At 33.7% G+C, this 18,692-nt stretch overlaps 1 protein-coding gene across 4 annotated transcripts in view; it reads right to left on the bottom strand.

The window, feature by feature from the left end:
- Positions 1–18,692, bottom strand: part of VWA8 (von Willebrand factor A domain containing 8) — a 372,198-nt gene that overhangs the window by 204,577 nt on the left and 148,929 nt on the right. The gene's annotated exons all lie outside the window — the stretch shown is intronic.

The raw sequence follows: 18,692 nt of genomic DNA, 5'->3' as shown, positions 1-18,692 counted from the left end.
AAATCTTTGGTGGTGGTTCCTACAGTCTTAAGTGTAATCTCTAATAGTGGAGAGGCTGGAGAGCATGAGGCAGCACATAAAGAACTGCCAGGTTTCCTGTGTCTGTAATATTCCAGCCAAAATATCTGACACTATCTCTTACCTCCTGCCTCATTTGGGTCTAGGCTATGATAGAGGAATTTACATAGCTTTATGCTAGTAACTCCTCAGTTCAGCATCAAGTCAGACTTTCCTGCTCATCCCTGAACTTTTATTATAGTTCTTAGATCATTACCTCTTTTAAAACCAAGCCCTCACCTTATCTCCCAGTCCAATAGCTGGGCTTTTGTCCTGTTTCCTGAGCCCTTGTCTTGGCACCCTGCTTAACCTTCCTCTGACCACTATCCCACAAACTAGAGGCTGCCTTGGTAACATTAGGCTCTGCAGCTGCATCTCCATTGCTTTCTATCAGAACACCCTGACTGGCACTGACTATTTTCAAGCTTAGATTTGCTTGCTATTCCCAGGCATACCTGATGTGTATACAGTCTGCGTATCAACACATCTTAACATTGGCCCTGTATGGGAACATTTCGACATTATACTCCAAAGCCTGCAGAGGATAGCAAATATGGCACAGAGGCCTTCCTTTCACCAGTATGGGCAGACATTGCTTGCTAATCGGGCATACTTTCCTGCTAATATTGAACATGCTTCACCATTATTCTCAATCTAGCACCTAGGCAGCACTATCAAATAATCAGAGGTAGCAAGGAAGTTGAAATATATTTACATCTAGAACATTCTAAGATATTGGCCTGTCAAACAAATGAGGAAAATGGAGCATATCAGGTGGTGTGAGGCCAATCCTAATGTTTTTCCTAGATTGTAAGGGATTCATGAACTGTTTCCTTTCCCATTACTCGCTGATATTTTCTACTTATTTTTTCCCTCTCCTCCCTTGGCCTTGGCAAAATAAGCAAATAAATGAATGAATGAAATATTACTCTTCACTATCTTAGCTTTCTCAACCAAAGCAAACACATAACCTGTTGCAAATTTTCCAAGTATACTTATTACTATTATGAACAGCCTGGTGTCTTTTATAAATAATTATTATACTCATCACATTTATTCATTTTACCAACAAAAAAGGAATTGGAAAGGCTAATCTCATTAAGTCTTGGTTATTAGAAAAACCAAAGAAAGATTCAGCTACACTCTGGGGAAGTCATAAAGAGAAGTATGGTAGTTATGCTAAGCTAACTCAAATAACAGTCTTTGTCACAGAAATGGGACAGGATCTTTAGACTAAGGAATCAGATAGGACTTTTCAGGATGATAGCATAGAAGTCTGTTAAGGGTCAGGGGTGTTCTCAAATCACCAGCCCTGTTAGAAGGAGTGTCACTTATAAGAGTGAAAGAAAAAGACTGAGGGGCTCTATGGTACTTCCATTCAAAATATAAGTGATTAATTAATTTGTACTTGTGATTTTAAACCTTAAATTTCCAAATAGTATTGGAATATTTAAGATAATTTATGATACAGCCTATTTATAAATTTAATTGGTTATATTTGTGCATTAATTACTCAGGAAGGTTTTGTTTGTTAATTGAGACATCCAAAGTACTTAAAAGGAAACAGAATATATAAAATTTATTTACAATTTCAAATATTTGAAGGTATTTTATTTAGCTGAGTTGGAACCGGACATTTTTCAAAGGCTGTTAAAAGTGACTGTTAGTATCTTCTACACTTACAGAGTTAACCGAATGAACAGAAAAGTCTAAACAAAGTCTTGATTTTTTAAAATTATAGCACTATAAAACTGAATGCTAGTTTTTAAAACCAAAAATAAAACCCCAAATAGTCTCTCCTGCAAGCAAAACCATTCTTCCAGACAACAAAAAATTCACACCAACTATAATCATTCTAATTTTAACATTGTGTACAATTAGTTCTGTCAGACTTGTGATTTTAAAATTAATTACTGATAGCTTAAACAGTGAAAATTTTATATAGATGTTATTCACTTTGCTAATTTATTTATTTATCCATAGGTGTTGATGCAAATCATTTTATATTCAAAGGGAATTTCTGAAAAATGCATGCAAATTGAGTTTTTGACAAATAGAATAATTTCATTACCTCAACATAAGAAACAGTTAATCTTCATTTCTGATTAAACTCTTATAACTGTCTAAAATTTTTGTGTTAAAGAATCAGCATAGAATTGGATTTTGAGGACCATCTCAAAATTTTCCAAAAGTAAATAAGTTAACGAAATACCAAACACTTGAAAGAAGTAGAACTCTTATTACAGAGACCTGTAATTAATTTTTCTACAATAAAATTATTTTTGAAATGCATATTACTTGAGAATTTCCTAATCTAAATTCTTCCCTGAAATTCTTTCAGTTTTCAAATATCTAGAAAATAAATCATGCATCAAGCGTTGAGCTGATGCTCATGTTATAGGGTATGAGGATGAAGTGCTTAAGGAATTCTTCAGATAAAAATTGTTGCAATCTCAATTCCATTGGCATAAATACATGAATGGTACTTTTAAAACTACATTAACAAGAAAAAAAAGCCCAGCTAATATTTAATAAATTCAATGTTTAATAAATTTAGGTTAGATAATTTCTTTTGATATTTTATCTGCTTCACAAAATATTTTATGAAAATAAGTTGTATCAATCTTTGTTTTAAAATTTTCCACAAAATTCAATTCCTTTTCACTGATTCAATATAAAATGAGTTTATTTTTGTTTAAAAAATAAAATATAAATCAATAATTTTTGGTTCCTTTCTGCCACTGCTATTCTAAAGAGAAGGTCAGTAAGAAGGTTTTTGAGTCTGTAGAACTTGCTATGCAACGGCTGATGCATAAACAAAATAGCTGTTTTCTATTCATTTCTAGTTGAAAGGGTCATAGAGTGATTAGTTTTTTTGTGGTTGGTTGATAACACTGGAAAAATTAATCAATTATTTGATTCAGTGAATATGTATGAGAATAAAAAGTAACCAATTTTTGTTTTTCAGTTTTTTTCAATTACAAAATATTTCAGCATTTCAGAAAATTAAAGAGAATATTATAGAAAATTACAAAGACTATCAAGCAGTCTATTCCTCTCTCTTCATCTCTAGACAGAACTCTAACCCTGAAACTGGTGTATATTTCTTATCCATATTTTTTTATTTTGCTACGTAAGTCGGTATGAATAAAAAATATATTGTACTGTTTGTCACATTTAACATTTTATACAAATCACAAATCACATCATACACTGAATCTCCTTTTGCAATTTTCTTTTTTTTACTCAATATTAAGGTGTTATATAATCAAAAATATATGCAATGTACTTCATTTTAACTGTTGCAAATTATTTTATCATACAAATATATCAATTTATATATTCATTTCTTACTGATGGACAGATAGGTTGTTTCAAATTTTTCATTATTACAAACTGATGCAGTGAACATTATTGTATATACCTCCTTATATGCACATATAGGTCTATCTTTAAATTAGATATCAAGAAGTGGAACTGTCAAATCATATAATATATTTATGCATAAAAAAGTGATGAAACTTCCACCCCAACAGCAGTGATAAAATTACATTCCTTTCCACTCATAAAAAATATTAATACAAGTAAAAATTTTTAAGTATAAGATGGTAGTTGATTATTATTTTAAATTTCACTTCATTGATCATTAATGAGGCTAAGCATCTTTTCAAATGTTTACTGGTCATTTAAATTATTTAACCTTTCCATAAATATCTACTCATCCTTTGCCCATTTTGAGTTAATTCTTTTTCCTTATTAATGCATAGTTACTTTATAGTCCCTGAATTCCAGTCCTTTCTTAATTATAAATCATGTAAAACACCTTTCCTAGTTTGTGGCTTGTAACTTATAAAGTAGTTTATAGTGTCATATAACTGGATTTTACCGTTTTATGTGGAAGAGAGTAGAAAATCTTTATTTATAACCATGTATTGACAAACCTACCCATTCCAACACTGATTTACAATGCTACATCTAATGTATACTAAGTTCTCACAAATATGTGGGTTTGTTTCTGTGCTCTGTATCTATTCTAATAGCTATTTGTTTTTCCCTGTACCAACACCATAGTATTATAATGAATACAGATTTAGAATGAATCTTGATCTCTGATATAGATCTCAGATATACCCTCCTTAACCTTATTCAAAATTTCTTGGCTATTAGTAGCCATTTATATTTCCATGCCAATGTTTAGATCAGCTTGTCAAATTCGCTATAATCTTATGGGATTTTGACTAATTACTTATAAATATCAACTTGGGGGAAAACAGTTTTACAATACTAAATCTTCCCTTCCATGTATTTGTCTTCTTCAATAACTTTGAATAAAGATGTGTACTTTTCTCCATTAAAGCATTACATGTCATTTATTAGATTATTCCTAGGTGTGCAAAGCTTTCTACTATTATTTTGAATGGAATTTTTTCAAAAAATTGTATTTCCTCATTGATTGTTACTGTAGTACAGGGATGTCATTGATTTTGGAGTAGAAGTAACCTCACTAAGCTCTATTTGTTCTAATAATTTATGTGTATTTTCTCTTGTATTTTTAATGTAGCCAATCACATAACCTACGGCAAATATACTTGCTAAAGGTGCTGAAAGTTGATTCTTGTTTTGTTCCTAACTTTAAAGAGAATGTGAGAAGTATTTTGCCTTAAGAATATTTGCCGTACATTTCTGGTAGATACTCTTTATCAGATTAAAGAATTTCCTTTCCATTCACAGTTTACTAAGAATATTCCTGGTTTACTAAATGTTTTATTTGTTTTGCTTTGGTTTGTTTTTAGGGGTGGCTATTTAATTTTGCCAAACACATTTTCTTCATTTCTTAGAATATTTTTTCCTCAACTAATGACAGTGAATCAAAAAATAGAATATCAAACATTTACATTCTTGAGGCAATTCCAAATTGTTCATGAATCCTTAATTATAATATACCCACATTTGAGATAACTAAGAAAGATAAGTTTTAATAAAGTTAAAAGAGGAAACCTCGAAAATAACATTACCTTTTTTCTTATTGATTGGATGTATCCACCCTAAGATTCATAGGTTGAAATCCTCTTGCCCATAGTAAAATTGTCAATTAAAAATACAAATTTAAATCGAAAAGAATATTTGCTGCATGTGGCTAGCCAGTTCTCCCAGCACCATTTATTAAATAGGGAATCCTTTCCCCATTGACTGTTTTCATTGGGTTTGTCAAAGATCAGATGGTTATAGGTGTGTGGTCTTAGAATTTCTGATTTCTCTATTCTGTTCCATTGGTCTATGTGTCTGCTCATGTATTAGTACCATGTTTTGGTTACTATAACCTTATAATGTAGTTTGAAGTTGAATAGTGTGATGCCTCTAGCCTTCTTCTTTTTGGTTCCATATGAATTTTAACATAGTTTTTCCTAATTCTGTAAAGATTGTCAATAGTAGTTTAATAGGAATAGCATTAAATCTATAAATTACTTTGAGCAGTATGGCCATTTTCACAATATTGATTCTTCCTATCCATGAGCATGGAATGTTTTTCCATTTGTTTGTGTCCTCTCTAATTTCCTTGAGCAGGTTTGTAGTTCTTGAAGAGGTCCTTTACTTCCCTTGTTAGTTGTATTCCTAAGTATTTTGTTCTCTTGATAGCAATTGTGAATGGGAGCTCATTCATGATTTGGCTCTCTGCATGCCTGCTGCTGGTGTATAGAAATGTTAGTGATTTTTGCACATTGATTTTGTATCCTGAGACTTTGCTGAAGTTGCTTATCAGCTTAAGAAACCTTTGGGCTGAAACAATGGGATTTTCTAGAAACAGGATCATGTAAACAAAGATAATTTGACCTTCTCTCTTCCTAGTTGAATGTGCTTTATTTCTTTCTCTTGCCTGATTGCCCTGGCCAGAACTTCCAATATTAGGTTGAATAGGAGTGGTAAAAAAGGACATCCTTGTCTTGTGCCAGTTTTCAAGGGGAATGCTTCCAGCTTCTGCCCATTCAGTATGATATTGACTGTGGACCCCTTCTTTATGCCTTATGCAAAAATTAACTCCAGATGGATTAAACACTTAAATGTAAAACCCCAAACCACAGAAACCCTTTAAGAAAATCTAGGCAATACCATTGAGAACATAGGCATAGGCAAAGATTTCATGAGGAAAACCCAAAAGCAATTTCATCAAAAGAAAAAAAAATGACAAATGGGATGTAATTAAACTAAAGAGCTTCTTTACAGCAAAAGGAATGTTCATCAGAGTGAACAGATAACATACAGAATGGGAGAAAATTTTTGCAATCTATCCATCTGACAAAAGTCTAATATCCAGACTCCATAAGGAACTTAAAGAAATTTACAAGAAAAAAATCACCCTATTAAAAAGTGAGCCAAGGACATGAACAGACACTTCTCAAAAGAAGACATTTATGTAGCCAACAAACGTGGAGAAATAAGAATGCTTTTACACTATTGGTCGGAGTGTAAATTGGTTCAACCATTGTGGAAGACACTGTAGCAATGCTTCGAAGATCTAGAGGCAGAAATATTATTTGATCCAGCAACCCCATTACTGGATATATACCCAAAAGAATATAAATCATTCTGTTATAAAGATACATGCATGCATATGTTCATTGCAGCACTATTCACAATAGAAAAGAGATGGAATCAACCCAACTGCCCATCAGTGAGAAACTGGAAAAAGAAAATGTGGTACATATATACCATGGAATACTATGTAGCCATAAAGGAATGAGTAACATTCTTTGCAAGGACATGGATAGAACTGGAAGCCATTATCCTCAGCAAACTAACACAGGAACAGAAAACCAAACACCACATGTTCTCACTTATAAGTAGGAGCTAAGTGATAAGAATACATGGACACATAATGGGGAATAACACACACTGGGGCCTGTTGGAGAGGGTGGGCAGAGGGAGAGCATCAGGAAGAATAGCTAATAGATCCTAGGCTTAATATCTAGGTTGATCTGTGCAGCAAACCACCATGGCACACCTATGTAGCAAACCTGTACCTCCTGCACTTGTACCCCAGAACTTAAAAGTTGACGGAAAGAAAAATAAAGAACAAAAATAAAATGCATCTAAAAATGATTCATTCTAGAATATTAATAATGTTACCTTAATAGTAAAAGTATGATTATAAAATTGTTCATAATTTCAAATTATAATTGCTCATGATTTATTAATATTTTACTTATGATTTTTGCATCCATTCAATGAGCATTTATAATTCCATGATTATAATTTTCCTTTCATAAGTTATTCTTATCTGCTTTAGATGTCTAGATTATATTAGATTCAAAGTGAATTTCTATGTTTTCACTGTTGTCTATTCTATGGATGTTTATTTAAGGGAGGGATCTAAGTTTCTTGACAATTTAGTAAAATTTGACAATAAAACCACCCAGGAATGGTCTTCTCTAAATGAGATATTTTAACTACCAACTTTATTTCGTTAATGGTTATGGATCTATTTGAATTTTCTATTCATTCTTGATCAATTTAGGTATATATATGATTGCAGAAAATTGTCTTTTTTAGTATAGTTTTTATAAATATTGACTTTATCTTCAGTTATGCTATTTTTTCCTTTCCAAAATTACATTACTTATTTCTGCTTCCTCTCTTTTACACTAATTAAATTTACCAAGGCTTTATCTATTAATATTTTTAAAGAATCACCTTTTGGTCTGACTAATCTTTTCTATGATTATTTTGGTTTTTAGTTCATTAATTTATGCCCTTAATTTCATTATTTCATTTCATCTACTTTCTTTGGGTTTAGTCTGTAACGTTTTACTAACTAAAGTTGAATGCCTGGCTGACAAATTTTCTTTAACTATTATTTTCAAGTATGTGAGTTTAAAACTTAAAAAAAAAAAGTTACCTTAGGTGTATCATTCAAGTATTGAAATTCAGTTTTGGTCATAGAGTTGTAAATATTTCATAATTTTCTTTCAGATTTCTTTTTATATTTGATTTTAATTATCCAACCAAATGGGCTTTAAAGTGTATTTTTCTGTTACTGTTATGAATTCTATTGCTTTTTGGTCAGAGAATGTAATCTTTATGACAAATATTCTTTGGTATTTACCAAAAAACTGATTTTTTTTTTTTTTTTTTTTTTTTTTTTTTTTTTTTTTTTTTTTTTAGACAAAGTCTTGCTCTATTGCCCAGGCTAAAGTGCAGTGGTGCAATCTCGGCTCACTGCAACCTCTGCCTCCTGGGTTCAAGAAATTTTCCTGCCTCAGCCTCCTGAGTAGCTGGGATTACAGGCACTTGCTACCATGTGTGGCTAATTTTTTTGTGTGTATTTTTAGTAGAGACAAGGTTTCATCATATTGGCGAGGCTGGTCTTGAACTCCTGACCTCGTGATCCACCTGCCAAAGTGCTTGGATTACAGGCATGAGCCACCGTGGCCAGCCAAAACTGATCTTTTATCTAGTTATGGTCAGTTTTTGATACATGGTACAAATGTCCCACGTGTGCTTGAAAAGAATGTATATTCATTGTCCACTGGGTACAAACTCCATTATATCAAGTTTGTTCATTATTTTGCTAAATATCTTTACTAACTTAGAATATATGATCTGTCAGTTTCTGAAAGAAGTGAGTTTTTAAAACTCTCATTTTAACTGTTGGTCTGTCAATTTCTACTTTCTACAGTTCTGATTGTTTCTGTCATACGGTGCTCCTTCTTAGGTATAAGTGGCTCTGGAGTATTAAATCTACTAAATGAATTTTTTGTTCATCTTCTTCATCCCAATCATGCTTTTGGCCTTCAAGTATATTAATAATATTATATTTCTTCCCTTTTGGTTAGTATTTCCATGTTCTATCTTCTTCTTACACCTTCACCTGTGATCTTTCTATATTATCTTTTAAATGTGATTCTTGCAGCAACATATAATTGGGCTTTGTTTGATTTTTAAAATCTCAATCAGAATCTTTAACTTTCATTTGGAATGTTTAATCTTGTGTAATATTTGTGCTCACTTCTAATATTATTTCATATTTACCCTTTATTTTTTTTTTCACTTCTACCTATGTTATGTTGATAAGTAAAACATTTCTATTTGTTTATTTCTATCACCACTGGATTTATTTCCTCTTTATTTGTGGTTACCCAAAATTTACACATATATACTTGAACTAATGAAGTCTAAAATTACTTAATACTTCTATTCTCTTCCCAAACAACAGAAGAACCTAATAATATATTAATCTCTTTTTCCATTTTCTGTAAGTTTTTAGATTCACCATGTTGTTAAATACTTCCCTAGATTGGTATTCATTTTTATTACTTTATTTTTCACAATACATTTAAATTTAACAATATATTTGCCTATTTCCTTTCTCATCATAGTTTCTTGCAGGTCAGTCTTTTTTTCTGGATTCAATCGTTTGCTTGCTGAAATATATCCTTTAGTAGTTCTTTCAGCACTACTGAAAGAACTTTACAGTCTTTAGCTGAAAATGTGTTCAGAGAGGCAAAGACTTTTGGCATTGATACTTATTTTCTCTCAACACTTTCAGGACACTATCTAATCCTGGAATCTACTATTGCTGATCTAAAGTTGTCGGCCTGACATTTTTTCTCTTATATCTTTTTCCATTCATAATTTATAAGTTTTTCTCTTTGTCTTTCATGCTGTACAGTATCATCATAATGTATGTAGGTATCAATTTGCTTTTATTTGTCCTACTTGGGAACTGATACACTTCTTCAATCTGTAGACTCATGTCTTTTTGCTTTCTGTTCTGGAACACTCCAAACCACTGCCTCTTTGAACAATTATTCTCCCTCAGTCTCTTTATTCTCTCTTCTTAAATTCCTATTAGACATATGTTGGACTTTCTTATCTTATCCTACATGTTTATTAACAATTCTTTCAGGTTTTCTATCTCTTTACTTTGCTGTGCTGCATCCCAAGCTATTTTCCCTCCACTTTATTCTCTCTTCAATAGTCTAATTTACTAATTAAGTGCCTAGTGGATTTTGTTTGATGGTTTGTCCATTTGCTTGTTTTCTTTCAATGACTATATTCTTCATTTCAAAAAGTTCTGTCTCTTTGATTTTTCTTTCAGATCTACCAGTTCCTTTTCTCCTCTATCCTAGTCATTCAGTTTTTAATTCCTCCTAGGTTTTAATAATATTAAACATATTTATTTGATAGTCTCAAATTGTTCTATTATTTTGAGTTCTTGAAGTTCTATTTCTTCTAAATGTTTTATCTGCCAGTCTCTCTTAAGGTTTTTTTCCTAAATGTGGTTTATTACTTATTATATCCTATCATATTCAGATAGGATATTTAGTGTCCTGGATCTTGTAAAAGTGTTTGTCATAGATTAGTTTTCAAGATTGGTGTTTTCTACTAAGCCTCAAAGTAATTAAATGATCCAGCATAAGTTTTTCATGTTAACTTAGTACTTTTTGGTTACTGCATTTACAGATGGCATCAAGGAGAACAAATTCAAGTTGCAACACAAGAAGCTTAATTCAACTATAGGAAAAACAGCCCACTAAACTGAGGGGTTACAGAAGGCAATAAAGATTCTGCCAAACTGAAAATAGATTCTCCTTTAATTTCTCTCATCAAGAAATGAATGGACAACAAACATAGCCACAGTAAAAACAGTTACTAGATCATATCAAAAGAGACAAAATCTTTGGGCCTACTGGAAGTTGTTCTTAATCTTTTCTTTTTATTCTTTTAAATAGCTTCATGTAAATGTAATTCTGTAAGAAAATTCCATAAGCCAATCTTTTATAATCACTAACCAACTGGTATGAAAACAATTAGTACAGGCTGAAAAAATGTTAGTTTTGTTAAATTTAGATATTGAGCAGTACTGTCAAAAATGAAAAGTTCCAACGCAAATTTCAGAGGCAATAAGTGTAATAATGCTAAAGAGCCCTAGCTCAGAAGACACATGAACCAGCATTCAAATCCCAAACTCACTATTTATAATTATATGACTTGAATGACTTAAACAATTTTCTCGTTTATAAAATACCTCTGAAAATTATTGAATGTCTAAATAAGATAATATATTGATGGAATGAAGGCAGACCAAGATAGCTGAATAGAACCCTCCAGCAATTGTCCTCCCCTCCACAGGAACACCAAATTAACAGGTATCTGCATAAGAAAGCACTTTCATAAGAACCCAAAACCAGGTTAACAATCACAGCACCTAGTTTTAACATTATATGAAGGAAGTGGGCACTGAAGAAGGTAGGAAAGACAGTCTTGAATTGCCTAAACCATCTCTTCCCATCCCCTAGTGGTGCTACATGGCTCAGAGAAAAAAATCTGTGTACTTAAGGGGAGAAATAACACATTGATTGTGGTATTTTGCATAGAATTCAGTGCTACCCTGTCACAGTGGAGCAATAGTGCAGCATTCAGCCAGTGTCCATGGAGGGAGCATTTAAGCCAGCCCTAGCTAGAGGGGAATAATCACCCATCCCAGTGGTCAGAACCTGAATTCTAACTAGCCCTACCACCACAGGCTAAAGTGCTCTGGTGTTCTAAATAAACTTGAAAGGCTGTCTAGGCCGCAGGAATACAATTCCTGGGCAAGTCCTGGTGCTATGCTCAGAGTCAGTAGAGTTGGGGTGCATGTGACTCAGTCAGACACCAGTGCAGACAGCCAAGGCAGTGCTTCCCTCAACTCCAGGCAGCACAGCTTGTACCTTTGGCAGAGATTCCTTCCACTAGAGGAAAGGAGAGGGGAGAGTAAAGAAAACTTTGTCTTACAATTTGGGTACTAGCTCAGCCAAAGTAAAATAAAGCACCAAGCAGACTGCTAAATCCCTGATTCCAGGCCTTGGCTCCTGCATGACATTTTGACACCCACCCTGGGCCAGAAGGGAACCCACTATCCTGAGGGGAGATTCCCAGGCCTAGCAAGATGAATCACAACCTGACTAAAGAACATTTGAGCCTTGAATAAACATTAGTAGTAGCCAGGCAATAGTCACCACAAACCTTGGGCAAGACCCAGCATAGTGCTGGCTTCAAGTCTGACCCAGCACAGTCTGGTGGTAGTCACCCCTCTCCCAACTCCAGACAGCTGAGCACGGAGAGAGAGGTTTTATTTGTTTAGGGAACATAAGTGAAGAGAGCAACAGTCTCTATCTAGCAGTCCAAGGAATTCTCCCACATCTTACCCAAGACTACCAATGTGATATCTCTATGAGTCTGCAAGAATCCCAGCATTACAGGGCATGGAGTGCCCCTAATGCATGTATGGCTGCAGTGACCAGAATTAGATCATACACTCAATTCTCTTTGAATACTTGGAAAGCTTTCCCAAGAAGGACAGGTACAAAGCCAGGCAAGGAAAACTACAATAAATATTTAACTCTTCAATGCCTAGACACCAATGAACATCCACAAACATCAAGACCATCCAGAAAAACATGACTTTACCAAACAATCAAATAAGGTACCAGTGACCAATCCCAGAGAGACAGATAAATGTGACTATATTAGTCTGTTTTCACACTGATACCTGAGACTGGGCAATTTACAAAAGAAAGAGGTTTAAGGGACTCACAGTTCCATGTGGCTGGGGAGGGCTCACAATCATGGTAGAAAGTAAAAGCAAGTCTCACATGTTGGCAGACAAGAGAAGAGAACTTGTGCAGGGAAACAGTCCTTTATAAAACCATGAGTTGTGAGACTTATTCACTGTTATGAGAATTGCATGGGAAAGACCCAAACCCATGATTAATTATTTCCCACTGGATCCCTCCCACAATATGTGGGAATTATGGGAGCTACAATTCAAGATGAGATTTGAGTGGGGATACAGCCAAACCTTATCAGTGATTTTAAAGAAAGAGAATTCAAAATAGCTGTCTTGAGGAAGCTCAGTGAAATTCAAGATAACACAGAAAAGGAATTCAGAATTCTATCAGATAAATGTAACAAAGAAATTGAAATAATTTTAAAAAATCAAGTCAAAATTCTGGAGCTGAAAAATTCCATTGAAATACTGAAGAATACATCAGAGTCTGTCAACAGGAAAACTGATCAAGCAAAAGAAAGAATTAGTAAGCTTGAAGACAGGCTATTTCAAAACACACAGTCAGAGGAGACAAAGGAATAAAAGAATGAAAAGAATAAAACATGTCTACAAGATCTAGAAAATAGCCTAAAAAGAACAAATCTAACAGTTACTGGCTTTAAAGAGAAGGTAGAGAGAGAACAGGGTAGAAAATTTATTCAAAGGAATAATAACAGAGAACTTCCCAAACCTAGAGAAAGATACCAATATTCCAGCACAACAAGGTTATAGAACACCAGGCAAATTTAACCAAAAAAAAAAAAAAAAAAAAAAAAAAAAACCCTCAAGACATTTGAGGTACCTAAAAGCAGCAAGAGAAAAGAAACAAACAACATACAACTAAGCTTCATTAGGTCTGGCAGCTGACTTCTGAGTGGAAACTTTACATACCAGTAGAGAGTTAGCATAATACATTGAACGTGCTGAAGAAAAAAGCTTTTATCCTAAAATAGAATAACCAGCAAAAATATCTTTCAAACATGAAGGAGAAATATAAACTTTTCCAGACAAACAAAAGCTGAGGGATTTAATAAACATCACACTTGTCCTACAGGGGGAAAAAAGAAAAAGGACATTAAAAAGCAAAAAAAAAAAAAAAAAAAGCAATAATAAATATCTGAAGCCAGCTGGGCATGGTGGCTCACACTGGTAATCCCAGCACTTTGAGAGGCTGCAGTAGGCAGATCATTGGAGGTCAGGAGTTCGACACCAGACTGAGACCAACTGAGACCAACATGGTGAAACCCCGTCTCTAGTAAAAACACAAAAAATTAGCCGGTGTGGTGGCACACACCCTGTAATCCCAGCTTCTTGGGAGGCTGAGGCAGGAGAATTGCTTGAACCTGGGAGGCAAAGGTTGCAGTGAGCCAAGATTGTGCCATTGTACTCCAGCCTGGGTGACAAAAGCAAAAATCCATCTCAGGAAATAAAAAAAAGAAATATCTATATCTGAAGCCTCAAAATTCACTGGTAATAGTAAGTACACAGAAAAAGACAGAATATTGTGACATTTTATTTGTAGTATATAAACTACTTATAACTTGAGTATAAACACTAAAAGATGACTGAACAAAAATAACAACTTTTTAAGACATACATGGATAAGATATAAGCAGTAACAACAAAAAGTTAAAGTGTGTGGACAAAGTTAGAGTGTAGAGTTTTTATTAGTTTTCTCTTTGTTTATTTATGCTGTATTCAGTATTTGTTTATTTATGCTGTAATCAGTATTAAGTTGTCATCAGTTAAAAATAATGGGTTATAAGGCATTATAGGCAAACCTTATGGTAACCTGAAACCAAAAAACCTACAATGAATACACAGCAAATGAAAAGCAAGAAATTAAAATACACCACTAAGAAAATCACCTTCACTAAAGAAAGACAGGAAGTAAGGTAAGAAGAAAGCAAAGACCATAACACAATCTGAAAACAAATAACAAAATGGCAAGAATAGTTCCTTACTCATCAATAACACTCAATGTAAATGGACTAAACTTTCCAATCAAAAGACAGAGTAGTGAAATGTATTACTAAATATGAGACTCAGTGATCTGTTGTCTATAAGAAACATACTTCACATATGAAGATACACAGACTGAAAATAAAGAGACAGAAAAAATATTCCATGCCAAATGAAACAAACAAACAAAAGAAAAACCAGTAGTCACTAAACTTATATCAGACAAAATAGAATTCAGGACAAAAACTATGAGAAAAGATGAAGATTACTAAATAATGATAAAGGGGTCAATTCAGCAAGAGCATATAACAATTTTAAATATATATGAACCCAACACTAGAGCACCCAAATATATAAAGTAAATATTTTTAGAGCAAAAGAGAGAGATAAAGCCTAATACAGGTATTGATCGACTTACGACCTATGCAACTTACGACCATTCGACTTTACGACCACAATCGCTAGCCATGACTGCTCCGGGTCTGGCAGCACAAACGTTGCCCAGCTGTGTGTACGACAGTGTGGACCAGCTTCTGGCAGCACTACCATCTCCATGTGCACCATTTCAACTGTACATATAGGCTACTCAACTTACGACCAAATTGTGTTACGACCGTTTCGCAGTCCCGATCGTGGTCGTAAGTTGAGCACTAGCTGTACAATAATAGTTGGAGACTTCAATACTGGACAGATCACCCAGACAGAAAATCAACAAAAAAATGTTGGACTTAATCTTCACTGTAGACCAAATGGACCTCACAGATATTTACAGAACATGTTATCCAATGGCTGCAGAATACACATTCTTCTCCTCAGGACATGGATCATTCTCAAGGAGAGACCATATGTTATGCCACAAAACAAGTCTTAAAAAATTCAAACCAAAATAAAAAATGATGTCCAGTATCTTCTCTGACCACAATGGAATAAAACCAGAAATCAATAACTAGAGGAATTTTGGAAACTACACAAATACACGAAAATTAATTAATAGGCTCCTGAATAACCAGTGAATCAATGAGGAAATTAAGAAGAAAACTCAAAAATTTATTGAAACAAATGAAAATGGAAACATGCCAAAACCTAAAGGATATAGGAAAAGCAGTATAAAAGAAGTCTAGAGCAATAAAAGCCTACATCAAAAAAGTAGAAAAATGTCAAATAAACAACCTAACGATGTATCTTGGAGAACTAGAAATGTAGGAGCAAACCAAACCCAAAATTAGTACAAGAAAAGAGATCATAAACATCAGAGCAGAAACAAATAAAATTTAAATTAAAACATGCAAAAGATCAATGAAATGAAAAGTTAGTTTTTTGAAAAGATAAAACTGACAAACCTTTACCCCAACTAAGAAAAAGGGAAGACTCAAATAAATAAAATCAGAGATGAAAAAGGAGACATTACAACTGTTACCACAGAAATATAAAGGAACAAAAGATGCTACCATAAGCAACTATATGCCAATAAACTGGAACACCAAGAAGAAATGGAGACATTCTTAAACACACATAATCTACCAAGATTGAAGTATGAAGAAATACAAATGTGTACAAACCAATAACAAGTAACGAGATTGACACTATAATAAAAAGTCTTCAGCAAAGAAAAACCTGTGCCCTGATTGCTTGCCTGCTGAATCTGACCAAACATTTACAGAAGAACTTATACCAATGCTACTCAAAACATTCTGAAAAATAGAGGAGAAGGGAATACTTCCAAACTTGTTCTACAAGGCAACTATTGCTGTGATACCAAAACCAGAGAAAGACACATCAAAAAAAGAAAACCACAGGCCAATATCCTTGACAAATGTTGATGCAAAAATCCTTAACAAAATAGTAGCAAGCCAAACTCAACAACACCTTATAAAGATCATTCATCATGACCAAGCAGGATTTGTGCTAGGGATGCATGGATGGTTAAACACATGTACATCAGTCAATGTGATACATCATATCAACAGAATGAAAAACAAAAGCCATATGATCATTTCAATTGATGCTGAAAAAGAATTTTATAAAATTCAATATCCCTTCATAATGAAAACCCTTAAAATGATGAGGATAGCTGGACACAGTGGTGCATGCCTATAGCCCCAGCTACACAGGAAACTGAGGCAAGAGAATGGCTAGAGCTCAGGCATTCTGGGTTGTAGTGCACTATATTGAGTAGGTATCTACACTAAGTTCAGCATCAATATGGTTATCTCCCAGAAGTGGGGAACCACTAGGTTGCCTAAGGAGGTGTGAACTGACCCAGGTCAGAAACAGAGTCAGTCAAAACTCCTGTATTGATAAGCAGGGAGATTGTGCCTGTGAAGAGCCACTGCACTATGATATGTTGTCTACAAGAAGCATACTTCATCTATAATGATACACAGACTGGAAATAAAGAGACGGAAAAAAAAATTGATTCCAAATGAAGCAAACAAACAAACAAAAAACAGGAGTCACTATTTTTATATCAGACAAAATAGATTTCAAGACAAAAACGATACAAAAACGATACAGCCTGGCAACAAAGTGAGACTACACATTTAAAATAATGAACAAAATAAAAATAAATAAATAAATTTTTTAAAACACTGAGTATAGAAGTACTATAGCTCAACACAATAAAAGCCATATATAACAGACCTATAGCTAGTATCATACTTGTTGTGTTAGTCCATTCTTGTATTACTATAAAGAAATATCTGAGACTCTACTTAATAAAGAAAAGAATTTTAATTGATTCATGGTTCTGCATGCTGTATGGGAAGCATGATGCTGGCATTTTCTTGGCTTACAGGGAGGCTTCAGAAAACTTAAAATCATTGCAAAAGACAAAGAGGGAATGAACACTTCACACTGTCAGAGTAGGAGAAAGAGAGAGGCAGGAGAAAGAGAGAGACACACCACCAACTTTTAAACAACCAGAATTCATGAGAACTCACTTACTATCATGAGACCATCACCAAGGGGGAAATCCATCCCCATGACCCAGTCAACTCCCAAATAGGTGCACATTGAGTTACAAAGCTTCTCCAACACTGAGGATTAGAATTAGACATGAGATTTGGGCAGGAATGCAGATCCAACCCATATTAATACTGAATGGGAAAAACTAAAAGCCTTTCCTCCAAGATCTGGAACAAGAATATACACTTTCACCTCTGGTATTCAACACAGTACTAGAAAGCATACTTAGAGCAACTGGATAAGAAAGAGAAATGAAGACTATGCAAATTGGAAAGGAAGATATTAAATTATCCTTGTTTGCAGATGACACGAGCTTATACTTGAAAAAAATCCTAAAGAATCCAACAGAAACCTATTAGAACTGATCGACAAATTCAGTAAAATTACAGGACACAAAATCAACAATCAAAAATCAGTAGCATTTCTACATGTCAACAGTGAACAATCTGAAAAAGAAATAAAAAAGTAATCCAATTTATAACAGCAGCAAATAAAATAATATACATAAGAATAAACTTAATCAAAGAAGGGAAAGATCCCTGCAATGAAAACTATAAAACACTGATGCAGGAAATTGAAGGGGACACCAAAAAATGGAAAGATATTCCATGTTCATGGATTGGAGCAATCAATGCTGTTAAAATGTCCATACTACTGCAAACAATCTACAGATTAAATGCAATCCCTGTTAAAATACCAATGACATTCTTTACAGAAATAGAAAAATAATCCTAAAATTTATATGAAACCAAAAAGACACAGAATAGCCAAAGACATCCTGAGCAAAAAGAAAAAATTTGAAGTAATCATATTACCTGACTTTAAATTATAGTACAGAGGTATGTAACTGAAACAGCATGGTACTAGTATAACAGACACATAGACCAATGGAACAGAATGGAGAACCCAGAAACAAATCCATACATCTAAGGTGAACTCATTTTTGGCAAAGGTGTCAAAACCATACACTGGGGAAAGGACAATCTCTTCAATAAATGGAGCTAGGAAAACTGGATATCCACATGCAGAAGAATGAAAGCAGACCCCAATCTCTTGCAAAAAAAAAAAAAAATGGATGAAGAATTAAATCTAATACCTCAAACTATGAAACTACTAAAAGAAA

The sequence above is a fragment of the Saimiri boliviensis genome, chromosome 16 (genome assembly GCF_048565385.1).
Source record: "Saimiri boliviensis isolate mSaiBol1 chromosome 16, mSaiBol1.pri, whole genome shotgun sequence".
Lineage (NCBI taxonomy): Eukaryota > Metazoa > Chordata > Mammalia > Primates > Cebidae > Saimiri > Saimiri boliviensis.
The sequence above is the reverse complement of the archived record's forward strand: the minus strand, read 5'-3'. Positions and strand labels throughout refer to the sequence as shown.